Source organism: Pseudoliparis swirei, chromosome 7, assembly GCF_029220125.1.
Source record: "Pseudoliparis swirei isolate HS2019 ecotype Mariana Trench chromosome 7, NWPU_hadal_v1, whole genome shotgun sequence".
In the NCBI taxonomy this organism is placed as follows: domain Eukaryota; kingdom Metazoa; phylum Chordata; class Actinopteri; order Perciformes; family Liparidae; genus Pseudoliparis; species Pseudoliparis swirei.
The window spans coordinates 28,124,893-28,138,030 of NC_079394.1; the positions used below are offsets into that span (position 1 = coordinate 28,124,893).

The 13,138-nt window shown below is 44.6% G+C and overlaps 1 protein-coding gene and 2 pseudogenes across 1 annotated transcript in view; 2 read left to right on the forward strand and 1 right to left on the reverse strand.

The window, feature by feature from the left end:
- The window catches only part of LOC130196709 (zinc phosphodiesterase ELAC protein 1-like), a 146,843-nt pseudogene that overhangs the window by 122,998 nt on the left and 10,707 nt on the right, over window positions 1–13,138 (reverse strand).
- Window positions 1–13,138, forward strand: part of LOC130196680 (NACHT, LRR and PYD domains-containing protein 12-like) — a 102,381-nt gene that overhangs the window by 62,535 nt on the left and 26,708 nt on the right. The window lies entirely within an intron of this gene.
- On the forward strand, window positions 4,342–8,556 carry LOC130196729 (zinc phosphodiesterase ELAC protein 1-like; annotated as a pseudogene).

The window sequence follows — 13,138 nt, forward strand, 5'->3', positions numbered from 1 at the left end:
CAGCTGACACCAGGGGACTGTGGACAATGTTTATTTGTCTGCCCAGCAACACTCTGGGGGTCTTATTATAGTTTTAGCTTCTACCAAATTGAAATTGAAATGTATGATTACAACCTACATGTTCCGAAAAAGTAAAAATATAGCTCTTTAAATGTAGTGGCTGTGTGTCCAATCACAGGTCTTACATTAATGGGGTGGGCGGGTCTGGATTTGACTTTAAGATAATTTGCAGGTAACAGGTGTGTTCCTGGACTTATTATTATCTTCACCCATTTTTATTGATTTGAATCAGAAAGACAAGCCACCGGGTCTCTCTAACACCGACTGACAGCTGACTCATCCCGGATTGACGACCAGCGTGGAGTCGCTCAGCATATCGGTCGAGAGCAGCGGAAGCAACCGCAGTGGAGGAAGCAGCCCAGACAGGAAGTGGTATCGACTTGAAGTCTACAGCCTCACGAGACCGGAGGCCTTTATCCGAGAGGCTGACCGAAACACCGACTTGAATACATCATTATTATTATTTATTCCATTTTCTTGGTGAACGCGTGTCATAATCTCTGTGTTATGCATTCAGAGTGGCTTGTAGCGGCTGACTGCAGCGGACCTGAGGGACGTCGAGACCAGCAGCGCTCCAGCCGGCGAGCCTCGGCCGCCTGGCTGATTGTCTGATGTCTGATTGACTGCAAGTTAAACGGAAGGTCACTGATCTCGCATGCAGCAGCTCCACAGGCTTTCCTTGCCCAGCCAGCCTGAAGAATTTATGTGGCAGATTTTTTTTTTTTTATAGAAGATCTGAGGGAACGACCATGTGAAATTACCTCGCATTGATCAGCTGAGAGACGGAGACGGAGGGGGGAGATCAAAGAGGATTGAGAGAGTGTGGACAGGCAGGTTCTCTTATTGTTGTTGTTGGCTTGATTCAGATAACAACGCGATTACCGGGTTTTGACCAATGTTACGGATCCGCCGCACACAATCACAGCCTCTTTTTTTCAATTTTTTCAATTTCCTGAATCTAAAAAAAAGAAATCAGATTTCATAATAAACGCTCTTGAATCTCTGATCTGAACTACGATTTCCGCGTTTTTAAAATTTATTTGGAAATATTGACGGGCACAAAAAACAGCAAACATGCACTTCAACTGACGCCTCCATTGTTTTCCATCTTTTTGTTGACATAAACAAACAGACAACACACCCCACCCACCCCTCCCACTGGGACGCCCATACAGCACAGGAAAAATAAATACGTACAAATAAATAAAAAGAGGTCACCTCATTTCGCAGAGCCAGACGTCCACACACACACACACACACACACCTAAACACACACACACACACATCCGGCACATCTGCACGTAGACACGCTAGCATCACTCGCACAGCAGCACAGTCATCACATCACACAAATATAAACCACAGGTGGTGCCCAGCGAATAATGTGGGCTACGTAGACAACTGGAAGACTTTCTGGGGAAAACCTGATCTGATGAGGAGAGACGGCATTCATCCCACGTTGGACGGAGCGCGTCTCATTTCTGCGAATATGACCAAGTTGATCACCGGACTTAATCCATGACAACCCAGGGTTCAGATCAGGAACCGGGAGCAGAGTTGTAGTTTATCACCCTTCTCTGCTCTTCCATTCGAGCAGTTACCCACCCATGACTCTAGAGTAGAGACTGTGTCTGTCCCACGGCCACTTCAATTAAATAAATCAAAAGTAAGCAGAAGAGGAGTTACACAATAACCTTATACAAGTTAACACCATTATTTCAGCAGTGCAACAAAATAGGTCTATTAAATGTGGTCTCCTAAATATTCGATCTCTGTCATCTAAAGCTGTGTTACTAAATGATTTAATATCAGATAATCACATTGATTTATGTTGCCTAACTGAAACCTGGCTGAGCCATGAAGAATATGTCTGCCTGAATGAATCGACTCCTCCAAGTCATATTAATACTCACATTCCTCGAGGCACCGGTCGAGGAGGTGGAGTAGCCATCTTTGAATCGAGCCTATTAATTAATCCTCAACCAAAATTACACTACACCTCATTTGAAAGCCTTGTTCTTAGTCTTTCACATCCAACCTGGAAAACACTACAGCCAATTCGATTTGTGATTCTGTACCGCCACCAGGTCCATATTCAGAGTTTATATCTGAATTCTCAGAATTTATATCAAGTTTGGTTCTTAAAACCGATAAAGTTATTATTGTTGGAGATTTTAATATCCATGTGGATGTTGATAATGATTGCCTTAGTGCTGCATTCATCTCCTTGTTGGACTCGATTGGCTTCTGTCAGAGAGTACAGAAACCCACTCACAGCTTTGGCCACACGCTTGATCTTGTTCTTACTTATGGCGTTGACATTGAGCATTTGAACGTCTTCCCACAGAATCCTCTTCTGTCAGACCACAACCTCATAACTTTTGAATTTATACTACCGGAGTATACTCCGTTAGTCAAAAGTTTCTACACCAGATGTCTAACTGACAGTGCTGTAGCTAAATTTAAAGAAGTGATTCCTTCTGTATTTGATTCGATACCACGTCTCAATATAACAGAGGACTCCTGGTCTAACTTTAGTCCGTCCCAGATTGATCATCTTGTTGACAGTGCCACAGGCTCTCTGAGAATGACACTGGACTCGATAGCCCCTCTGAAGAAGAAGACAGTGAGGAAGAGGAGGTTTGCTCCTGGTATAACCTCAGACCCGCAAACTGAAGCAACGTCACGAAGCTTGAGCATATGGCATTCAACTAATCTCAAGAATCCCGCTTAGTTTGGCGAGATAGTCTTAAAACATATAAGAAGGCCCTCCGTAATGCCAGAGCAGCCTATTACTCATCAGTAATAGAAAAAAATAAAAACAACCCCAGGTTTCTCTTCAGCACTGTAGCCAGGCTGACAGAGAGTCACAGCTCTGTGGAGCCGAGCATTCCTATAAACCTCAGTGGTAATGACTTTATGAACTTCTTTAATGAAAAGATTTTAACTATTAGGGACAAGATTAATATTCTCTTGCCCATAACCAGTGCCAATCTGTCCTCAAGTGGAATGGCCTTGGAAACCGCTGTATGCCCTGGTGTATATTTGGAGGGCTTTTCTCCCATCAACCGTGACCAATTATCTTCAACGGTTTCTACTGTGAGGAGTAGTCGGGTTAACACAGATAACTGATAATAAGGGAAACAAATTAAGTACCATTTGCATAAAAGTAATTGGAATATTAAAGAGGCTTGGTTTATCAAAATTCACAAGAGAGGGTGTTAGAAGTGGGACAAATAAATGCGAATTTTTCTGGGAGTAGCAAGAGGATCCGTAGACCAGGCCGGGAAAGAGCGAATGCGGAATGTTAGTAATAAAACAGATCAAAGGGGACCCCAGTTCCATTAGACTACAACAACAGGAAAGCAACAAGGCATCCATCAGGCCGGCCGACAGGGAGAGTGGCTGTAAGATCAGATGAAAGCATCGAGGCCATCGCTGGGACGATAAGCAGAGGGCCAGGTGTGACAGAACACGGGTCCTGAGTGGTCATCTTTGGCGTTTACGACCGGTGACCCTCTGTCTGAACTCATTCAGGGGCCCCACGCCGACACCAGATGTAAACATTGCACCTCTGGTGATATTCAAATGAAGACCTGGTTGATTGTGTGTTCGGAGCCCATATCCGCACCATATGGGCCCAAGAGGATGTTACTACGAAGTGAATAAACACAAGCCTGGATTCATGTGTGTTAACCTGCCTGTAGATCAATGGTCTTTGATATGATAATGTAATATATGTCTCCCAATATGTTCTGTATCCTGACCCCCGGTTAGAGTGTGTTTGATGTCACTGGCATCGGGAAGTCTCACCAAGTCTGAAAGGATCATAAATACAAAACACGTTTGAGAGAGAAAGAGAGAGAGCTACATAACACGTTTGAAAGAGAGAGATACAAAAAAGTTTGAGAGAGAGAGAGAAAAGGTTTGAGAGAGAGAGCTACATAAAACGTTTGAAAGAGAGAGAGAGAGAAAAGGTTTGAGAGAGAGAGCTACATAAAACGTTTTAAAGAGAGAGAGAGAAAAGGTTTGAGAGAGAGAGAGCTACATAAAACGTTTGAAAGAGAGAGAGAAACAAAGTTTGAGAGAGAGATACAAAACAAGTTTAAAAGAGAGAGAGAGATACAAAAAAAGGTTTGAGAGGGAACAACATCAAACGTTTGAGAGAGAGAGAGAGAGAGAGAAAACGAGTTTGAAAGAGAGAGAGAGATACAAAAAAAGTTTGAGAGAGAGATACAAAAAAAGTTGAGAGAGAGAGAGAGAGATACAAAACAAGTTTGAAAGAGAGAGAGATACATAAAAAGTTTGAGAGAGCGAGAGTTGGTTCCCCCATGCCTGTGGTCCTGTTGCTCCTCAGGTGGGATCACCAAGGTGTTCATCTCTCACCTGCACGGGGACCACCTGTTGGGCCTGCCCGGCCTCCTCTGCACCGTGAGCCTCAACACCAACGCGGAGCAGCAGCCCCCGAGCTGTGTGGAGGTCTACGGGCCGCGGGGGCTCCGCCACTTCTTACGGGTGGCCCTCGGCCTCACGGGGTCCCAGCTGCTCTTCCCGTATGCAGGTAGGAGGTACCACCTCTGATCTGTAGACATGCACACCTTTGGGAGTTCAACCTTCAGGAGGAGATACGACACTTCATTCTGATATTTATGGCTTTATACCCACACAGACACATGTGGCTTGACATGTATCTTGAACACCCATCGGTTTTGTTTATTTATGTAACATGTAGCCGTTGCAATAAATATAAATACTATATTTTTAGCAACACGTCATCAGGTTTTCGCTCGTCGGGAGCAAATCACAGCTCCGCTTTTATGATCTGGAGAATACAACACACTCTGTAGTTTACACAGCAGACACATGTTCCACCTCCAGCCTCACGCACCGTAAGTCATGGTACCTGTTGTGTTGTTCTCGTCGTGTTGCTGCAGTCCATGAGCTGGAGCCCACAGCGGACCAGAGTCCAGAAGAGGGACACCTCAGCCCGGAGGTAACCGACTGGTTTTCATGTCATGTTCTAAAAGTTGCTCTTATTTACCTCCCATACACACATTCAAATCACTTTATTTTATTACACCAAACTCCACCCTGAACGCCAAAGTATTCAATTCAATTCGGTTTATTTGTAGAGCCCAATTTCACAAATTACGAATTTGTCTCAGAGTGCTTTACAATCTGTACACGTAGACATCCCTGACCTTTGACCTTTAACCTCACATCGGATCAGGAAAAACTCCCAAATAACCCTTCAGGAGAGAACAGAGGAGGATCCCTCTCCAGGATGGACAGAACAATAGAGACGCCATGACCAGAAAGAATCATTAGAGTTAAAACACATTCAATGAATATGACAGAGGATGAATAGTTCGAGTAGAGGAGGAGAGGGCGGAGTCTCAACAGTGGGCGGAGTCTCAACAGGCCAGTGGCGTAGTCGGTAGCAGGAATTCCAGGACCCAGACCTCGCTGCTCCATCAGGCGGATGGATCTGTGCCGTCTCATCGGGTCCGGTGACCCCATGAGACGTGAAGTCACAAGGACTCCGGGGATGTCGTGGGCGTCGGCCTATCGCATCGTCTTTGCAAAACGTCTCCAAATGTCAACGAAGTAAATCTGTGGCGTGACTCCCAGTAATTCATCTGAACTTGTTTGAAAGTCGGTCCCGATGTTCTTCGCCCAGCGTCATCCTCTCGATGTCCGGCGTGTCTTCAGGTGAGCGGCCCTCCGCACCCACAGGAGCAGCCGGGCCGGACCGTGGTCCTGGACGCCTCCAGCGACTCCTACCTCCTCTTTGAGGACCGGAGGTTCGTGGTCAAGGCCTTCAGGCTGTTCCACCGCATCCCCTCCTTCGGGTTTTGCATTATGGAGCACGATCGACCCGGGAGACTGAAGACTGAGCTCCTGAAGGAACTAGGTACGTCTTCAATGCTCCTGGTGTCTGCGTGGCACAGCTGCAGGGAGGATGACTGACCGCGGAAATCTCCTTTAAGACACGTTTCTGAATATGTTTGTTATTGACATGTAGACTAAGACATGTTTCTGAATATGTTTTTATTGACATGTTAAGACATGTTTCTGAATATGTTTTTATTGACATGTAGACTAAGACATGTTTCTGAATATGTTTTTTATTGACATGTAGACTAAGACATGTTTCTGAATATGTTTTTATTGACATGTTTCTGAATATGTTTTTTATTGACATGTAGACTAAGACATGTTTCTGAATATATTTTTTATTGACATGTATACTAAGACATGTTTCTGAAGACATGTTTCTGAATATGTTTTTATTGACATGTATACTAAGACATGTTTCTGAATATGTTTTTATTGACATGTAGACTAAGACATGTTTCTGAATATGTTTTTATTGACATGTAGACTAAGACATGTTTCTGAATATGTTTTTATTGACATGTTTCTGAATATGTTTTTTATTGACATGTATACTAAGACATGTTTCTGAATATGTTTTTATTGACATGTAGACTAAGACATGTTTCTGAATATGTTTTTTATTGACATGTATACTAAGACATGTTTCTGAATATGTTTTTTATTGACATGTTTCTGAATATGTTTTTTATTGACATGTATACTAAGACATGTTTCTGAATATGTTTTTTATTGACATGTAGACTAAGACATGTTTCTGAATATGTTTTTTGTTGCATATGACATTGTGTATGACTGACTGACTTTTGCTTGACGTACTATACGAAAGCTTTTTCTATTTCCTTTTTTACGTCACCCAAATTTAGATCTGATGTACACAAGACTCACCCACTCTGACACAAGATGCTATTACAGAGAGTGAATCCTCCAAATGGTATGTGTGGATTATTGTGAATTAACACTGTGTGTGTGTGTGTGTGTGTGTGTCCCAGGCCTGAAACCGGGTCCGCTTTATGCGCAGCTGAAAGCCGGCAAGCCAGTAACGCTGGCCAGCGGCCGCGTGGTTCTGTCCAGCGAGGTGCTGGAAGAGGCCATTCCGGGTCGTAAAGTCTGCGTCTTCGGCGACTGCAGCTCGGCCGTGGGCGACGGCGCGCTGAGGCTGTGCGGCGGGGCGGACGTCCTGGTCCACGAGGCCACGCTCGGGGACGAGCACCGAGCCAAAGCGGAGGACCGCGGACACAGTACGCCCGGGATGGCGGCCGCGGTGGCCCGGGCCTGCAGAGGCTGGTGCTGACCCACTTCAGCCAGAGGTACAAACCCGGCCCCTCGCACCAGGACGGGGACGAGGACGACGTGGCGGAGCTCAAGCGGCAGGCGGAGCGCGCGCTGCAGGACAGCGGCGTGGAAGTGACCTTGGCCGAGGACTTTCTCACTCTGCCCGTTCCGCTCAGACGACCACACCAGTGAATTGTGTTTGTGTCGACGGTCTCGGTTCACACGCGGTGCCATGAGACTGGCGCTGGTCAAAGTCCACGAGTCTGAGCACTTTTAGGACTCGTGCTCACTCTCGACGGCGGTGACGATGCCTGATCTGTTTCAGCCTCAGCACCGTCGCTCCGACAATTAGGAAGTTTGAACATCTGTCGGATTCCATGGCGCCTGACCATTATACTGACTGTTATACAACAATGCATTGATTAGTAATTATCCAAATGGGTCTCCATTGACCCCCTCCAAAAAAAGACCACATTTTAATCTAATTTATTCAGTAGAAAGTCTCTAAATAGAATATAGCATGAACAGTAAAGCGGTCGGTTTCGGTCCGTCTTGTTTTCTCTGAGTAAACATCTGTGCTGTGATGATGAAGAACATGCAGGTGAACCTGTTCATGGACCTGTACTCAAGGTATTTAAGGACAACAGAACATGTTTAATGATTTTTACCAAAAAGGGAGAAAAACCTAATTGGTTTATGTAAAATTCTTACAATAAAAATTGCTTCTTGATCAATTCTCATTGTTACATTTTTCACTGTCTATCTGGATATATTTTCTATGTTTTTATTCACAAGGTTCTTTTTTCAGAACATGACTGCTGACTTTTTTCCTGCTACTTCTAATATCTATATAGATATATAAATGTATTTTTATATATATGAATATAACATTTTGTTATCCTCATCATACTGAATCTATAAAGCCCAAAATCACACATTTGCCTTAGAGGGCTTTACTTTATACCTTTCTTGATTTCTTTATGGACATGCTATGACTTTCCAATTTCAACTACACTTAACTGACTTATGCCATTACAATTTCTATGGCAAACTAGAATTTACTTTTTGACCTTAAATACAAACTTCCAATCGGATTCCAAAGTAATGGTATGAATAATCACGTAGCAGGTTGTTTACTTCTATGAATCTCTTGTCGATAAAGAACATGCGGTCGTCTCTGCACCTTTTCCAGAGCTTTATTTCTGGATCTGTACACAAGGTATTAAAGTACAACAGAAATACAAAATAATGTTTAACCAAAAAAAAAAAAACTCAATGCTTATGTACAATTCTTATAAACAATAAAGAGCTTTTTGAACATTTCTCAGTGAAGTTTTTGATTGTCTATATTTCTGGATATACACTTTAAAGTTTTTTTATTCACAAAAAGGTGTTTTCAAAGGACTCGAGTTCTCTTTTCCAAAACCACAACTGCTATTTGTTTTTCCTTTTTAAACTTCAAAACACAATACAAAATATAAAATAAATTTGTTTGGTGCTTTCTTGCACACACACACACACGTCTCATACCGGAGATATCAATAAAATATCACATTTTTGAGAGTTCACAGGGTGGTGAAAAACCTACTTCTACTACTTAATGGCCTTTACATTCTGACAGTTTTCTGAGTCTTTGTACAAACCACAGGTGAAATAAATATCACTGCACTGCTAAAGCTACACGAGCTTTGAGGACCTACTGCATTATGCACATTGCATTAAAAAGAGAAACTAGCTCTCCACACACTAAGAGCAGCAGCCATCCCTTTAGCGTCAAGACAAATATAGATATGAAAAGAAGAGAAGGATACATCTTTTAGACATGGCTTCAAGTTTTGAAGGCAAAATTGCAACATTGAGTAATATCAATAAGTCTTCAGGTAAAGCCGTTTTCAGTGGTTACCACTGGGGGGGGGGGGGACACGGCTGGCATGCGTGTTTCAGCCGTGTCCGAGGGGGGGCGTGACTTTCCAAAGAGAGAAACTCAATTCAAACACCAAGTCAACTGATAAAATGCAAAAAACAAAATATCTGTACATATCTACAAATTATTGCCTTTTGACAAGGAATCAAAATTAAAACCTTTGTATCGACATAGATTCACAAGTATAAGAGGTCAGTTCATAAACTTTTTAAAGGCTATTTGCTAATTATTTACATGAAATGCAGAAGTGAATATCTCCTCCGATGCTGGGCGTGGAAAATTAATTAGTAATGGTTTCCGAAGCGTGAATCCGGTCTGTAACCACGTCATGGTAAATTACTACATCGATAGACAAGACACACATGATGTACCCCTGAAACAAACTAGTCATAGCACAATGCATAGATAAATTAAGTAAACACGACTACTGCATCCTATCGACCCGAAAAACCTTTGAAAATTCACAATTCTGGACTTCAGTCAAGAGAAAACCTGCATTTCTGCTACTACGAGAAACTGTTGACTAGATCACACGAGGCCTCCTGGAGGCAGATCCAACACAACATCCAAGTGGCTTTAAATAAGAGATAATACTGCTAACAGCTTGCTAAGTGGGCTGAACATGGCATGATTTGATTTAAGAGCATATTCTGACATGTTTACGACAAATAAAAGAGAGTTGGACTAAATGGGATAACAATGACTAAACAAGCAGACCAACCGAAGACGAGCTTTAAGGAGAACCTTTGAGGCCAGATGAAGAGGAAGATCATCTCCGTGCTCGTGTTGCTCTTCACACACGCTCTAGCAAAGTGGACTTGGGGGGCGACCAGCAACCATTTGCACCGGCCCGGTTACTAAAAAGTACCTGTAAACAAAACTTGAAGTGTAAAAAGTACCACTTCAAAACAACAAAGACGAGCAACTCAAGACTGAGAATAGAGGCAGAAAAGTGAGCCAGTTTTGGCAGATGAACAGAACGGCAGGACAAGGTGCGGTCGCTCCAAGACGAGAGGAAGAGCCAGACGGCTCCGCCTCGGCCTCCGCCTGGACGTGACACATCTCAGGACCGCCAAACGGGAAGAAAATAAATGGCTATAGACTCTTGAGAGAAATCAAGACTTTAGTTCTATATGATAGACATCACTGATGTCATAGGACACAAACAAATTGAAAACAAACAAGTAAATATATTTACACATATCTCATATTTCTTGAACAAAGTGGATTCTCCAGTGAGGTCAGTCTTCTGTCCAGGTGGGATGAGGGAAGAGGACGATCACTCGGACTGAAGTGCTGCGGTGTGCTGTGTGTGGTGCCGCGGGTGAGCTCCCAGAAACCCGTGGGGCTCGCCGCCGCCAAGCTCCCAAAGTCTGACGGACACCGCCATTTTGGCGCCGGTGATCCGTGGTGGTGCGTCGCTGTCCGTCGGGTTGGAAGTCCACGGCGAGGTTCCCGCCGACGCGTCGCTGATGAAGGAGTCGGGCAGCGCCATCTGGAGTCTCTTGGAGGGCCGCAGTCCTTGTTGACGCCGCTCCGAGCGGGCCGAGGTCGGAGCGGTAGAAGCCGGCGTCGAGCATGTCGAGGCAGCCGGGGTCGTTGGAGGGGAAGCCGAGGGCCTCGTCGTGGCTCAGGGACCCGCGGTGGAGGCCTTCCATCGGAGGGAAACCGTAGGCGTCGATGCAGCCGACCTCGGCAGGGTTGCACACCGTGGCGACCGTGTTGCTCAGCGCTGCAACGAGACGGGACAGCGTTGAGTCTCTGGAGCTGGAGGAACACGAGCCGACAGGCGCTGCTCCCCCGGGTCACTACAGGGTCCACCACATGTCCACCAGTGGATTTACACCACTTGAAACCAAATGTCCATGACCAAACTGACATCTCGGTGGATACATGAACATTTTTTGAAAATGAAGTATTCAAACAAGGAGAATTACAAAGCATACAAAACACCTTCAATGAAACAAGTGAATGAGAGACAAAAGATTTGCGCTTTCTCTCGTAGTTTTTTAATCTCCACGGTCTCTGAAAATGAGACTCTGGTTTTCGACTCTGTGAAGGACGGAGAGTCTGTCCATTCTTGGCTGAAGACTCTGGGTTGAGCCGTCCACAGTTCCCGTATTTATTGTTTATTCACACGTCACGTGAAATAACGACTCTGACTCACACACACCTCAGACTGTTGGGTCTCTCTCCTGTGTGTGTGTGTGTGTGTGTGTGTGTGTGTATCACACTCGAGGCTTATCAAAATACACATCTGGATGAGTAGCATCACAGTGTGCACCGCTTGGTGCGCTTCCTGGACTGCCGAGTTAAAGATGTCGGCACACAGACAACAGCGTCTGGGTCTGGACTCGACCCGCGCTCCGCTTGTTAGTGACCCCTGCCATATAGTCATAAAAAGGTCATTGTATAGTCAATACAAATATGCTTTAAACTAGAAATAACCGCTTCAGGTAGGACTATGCCTCTGCGAACCAGTCTCGTTACAGTTAACACGTCAGTCCTGGACGTCATCATTTCATCAATTATGTGAAATTGTTATTATTACCGTCGCATTGAGAATGCGGAAGGTTATGTGTTGATCGCCGTGTATTTATTTATTTATTTGTATGCGTGTTACTCGCATAACTCAAAAAGTATTAAACCGAATCGCATGAAATTTGGTGGGATGATTGGTTATTATCCGGGGACCATTTGATTAGATTTTGGGATCAATCGGGTCAAAGGTCAAGGTCATGAAAAGGTCAAAATCTTCTTTTTACCATAGCACGGTCAATTTGTATCCAATTGGCATGCAACTCAAGCCAAAATGTTCATAATTCAATGCCCAATCTTGTGATATGCGAAGGTCTTTTTGTGTGTGTGTGTGTGTGTGTGTGTGTGTAAGTGTCATTGTGCAGGGGGGGCAAAAAGGGGAGTGGTTTAAAAGAAAGAATACTTTAGAAATAATTCTAATAATGGAAAAACTGGAGCTTTGGAAGCCGTTGTGATTAGTTATATATATCTATACTTATTACAAAGGTGATAACAGCCAGCCAGTCAGTGGATGGAGATACCCTACAGGACCACTGAGTCCTCCACTTGGGGTCTGAGTGAATTATTTCGTGCACTGGGCTCAGATCCTATTGAGCCAGCTGATAAGAGGCCCTTTCAAAGATCAGGCCTGTTGAAGACCACACGGACAACAGATGAGCTGCTGATGCCGCCTGCTCTGATATCAAACCTCACAGCGCCCTCTGGTGGCCATGCATGACACTGCACTCGCACTGTGATTCTCCTCCCGTCCAGAACTGTCTGATCCGGGTGACGTCTCGCGGTCGCGAGGCCCTGGTCACGGACTTCGGCCTGGCCCGGGAGGTGGTGGAGCCGCCGGTTAAAGACCCCGGCAGGAAGCTGTCACTGGTGGGCTCGGCCTTCTGGATGGCGCCAGAGATGCTGCGAGGGGAGCCGTACGACCGCAAGGTAACACACACACACACACACACACACACACACACACACACACACACACACACACACACACACACACACACACACACACACACACACACACACACACACACACACACACACACACAATATGGTACTACAAGCTCTCTAGTGGGGCAATATGGTACTACAAGCTCCTTAAGATATGATGGAGCATCACCAATCAAGGCTTTGTAGGTTAAGAGAAGAGTTTTAAATGTTATTCTTGATTTTACAGGGAGCCAGAGCAGAGCAGCTAAGACAGGAGTCATGTGATCTCTGTTCTTGGTTTTAGTGAGAACATGATCTGCAGCATTCTGGATCAACTGATCAATCAATTCATCTTAATATTCTTGATTAATCTATTTTCTCTTTGGTTGATAAGGTGCCTGAAAACATTGACAACTACTTTCTTCTGATCCCCTCAAACCTAAAGTGTATCCAAGTTCCAAACAATCCCCCCCCCCCCCCCAACCCCCAAATGATCCATTTACTTTCACAGAAGACAGA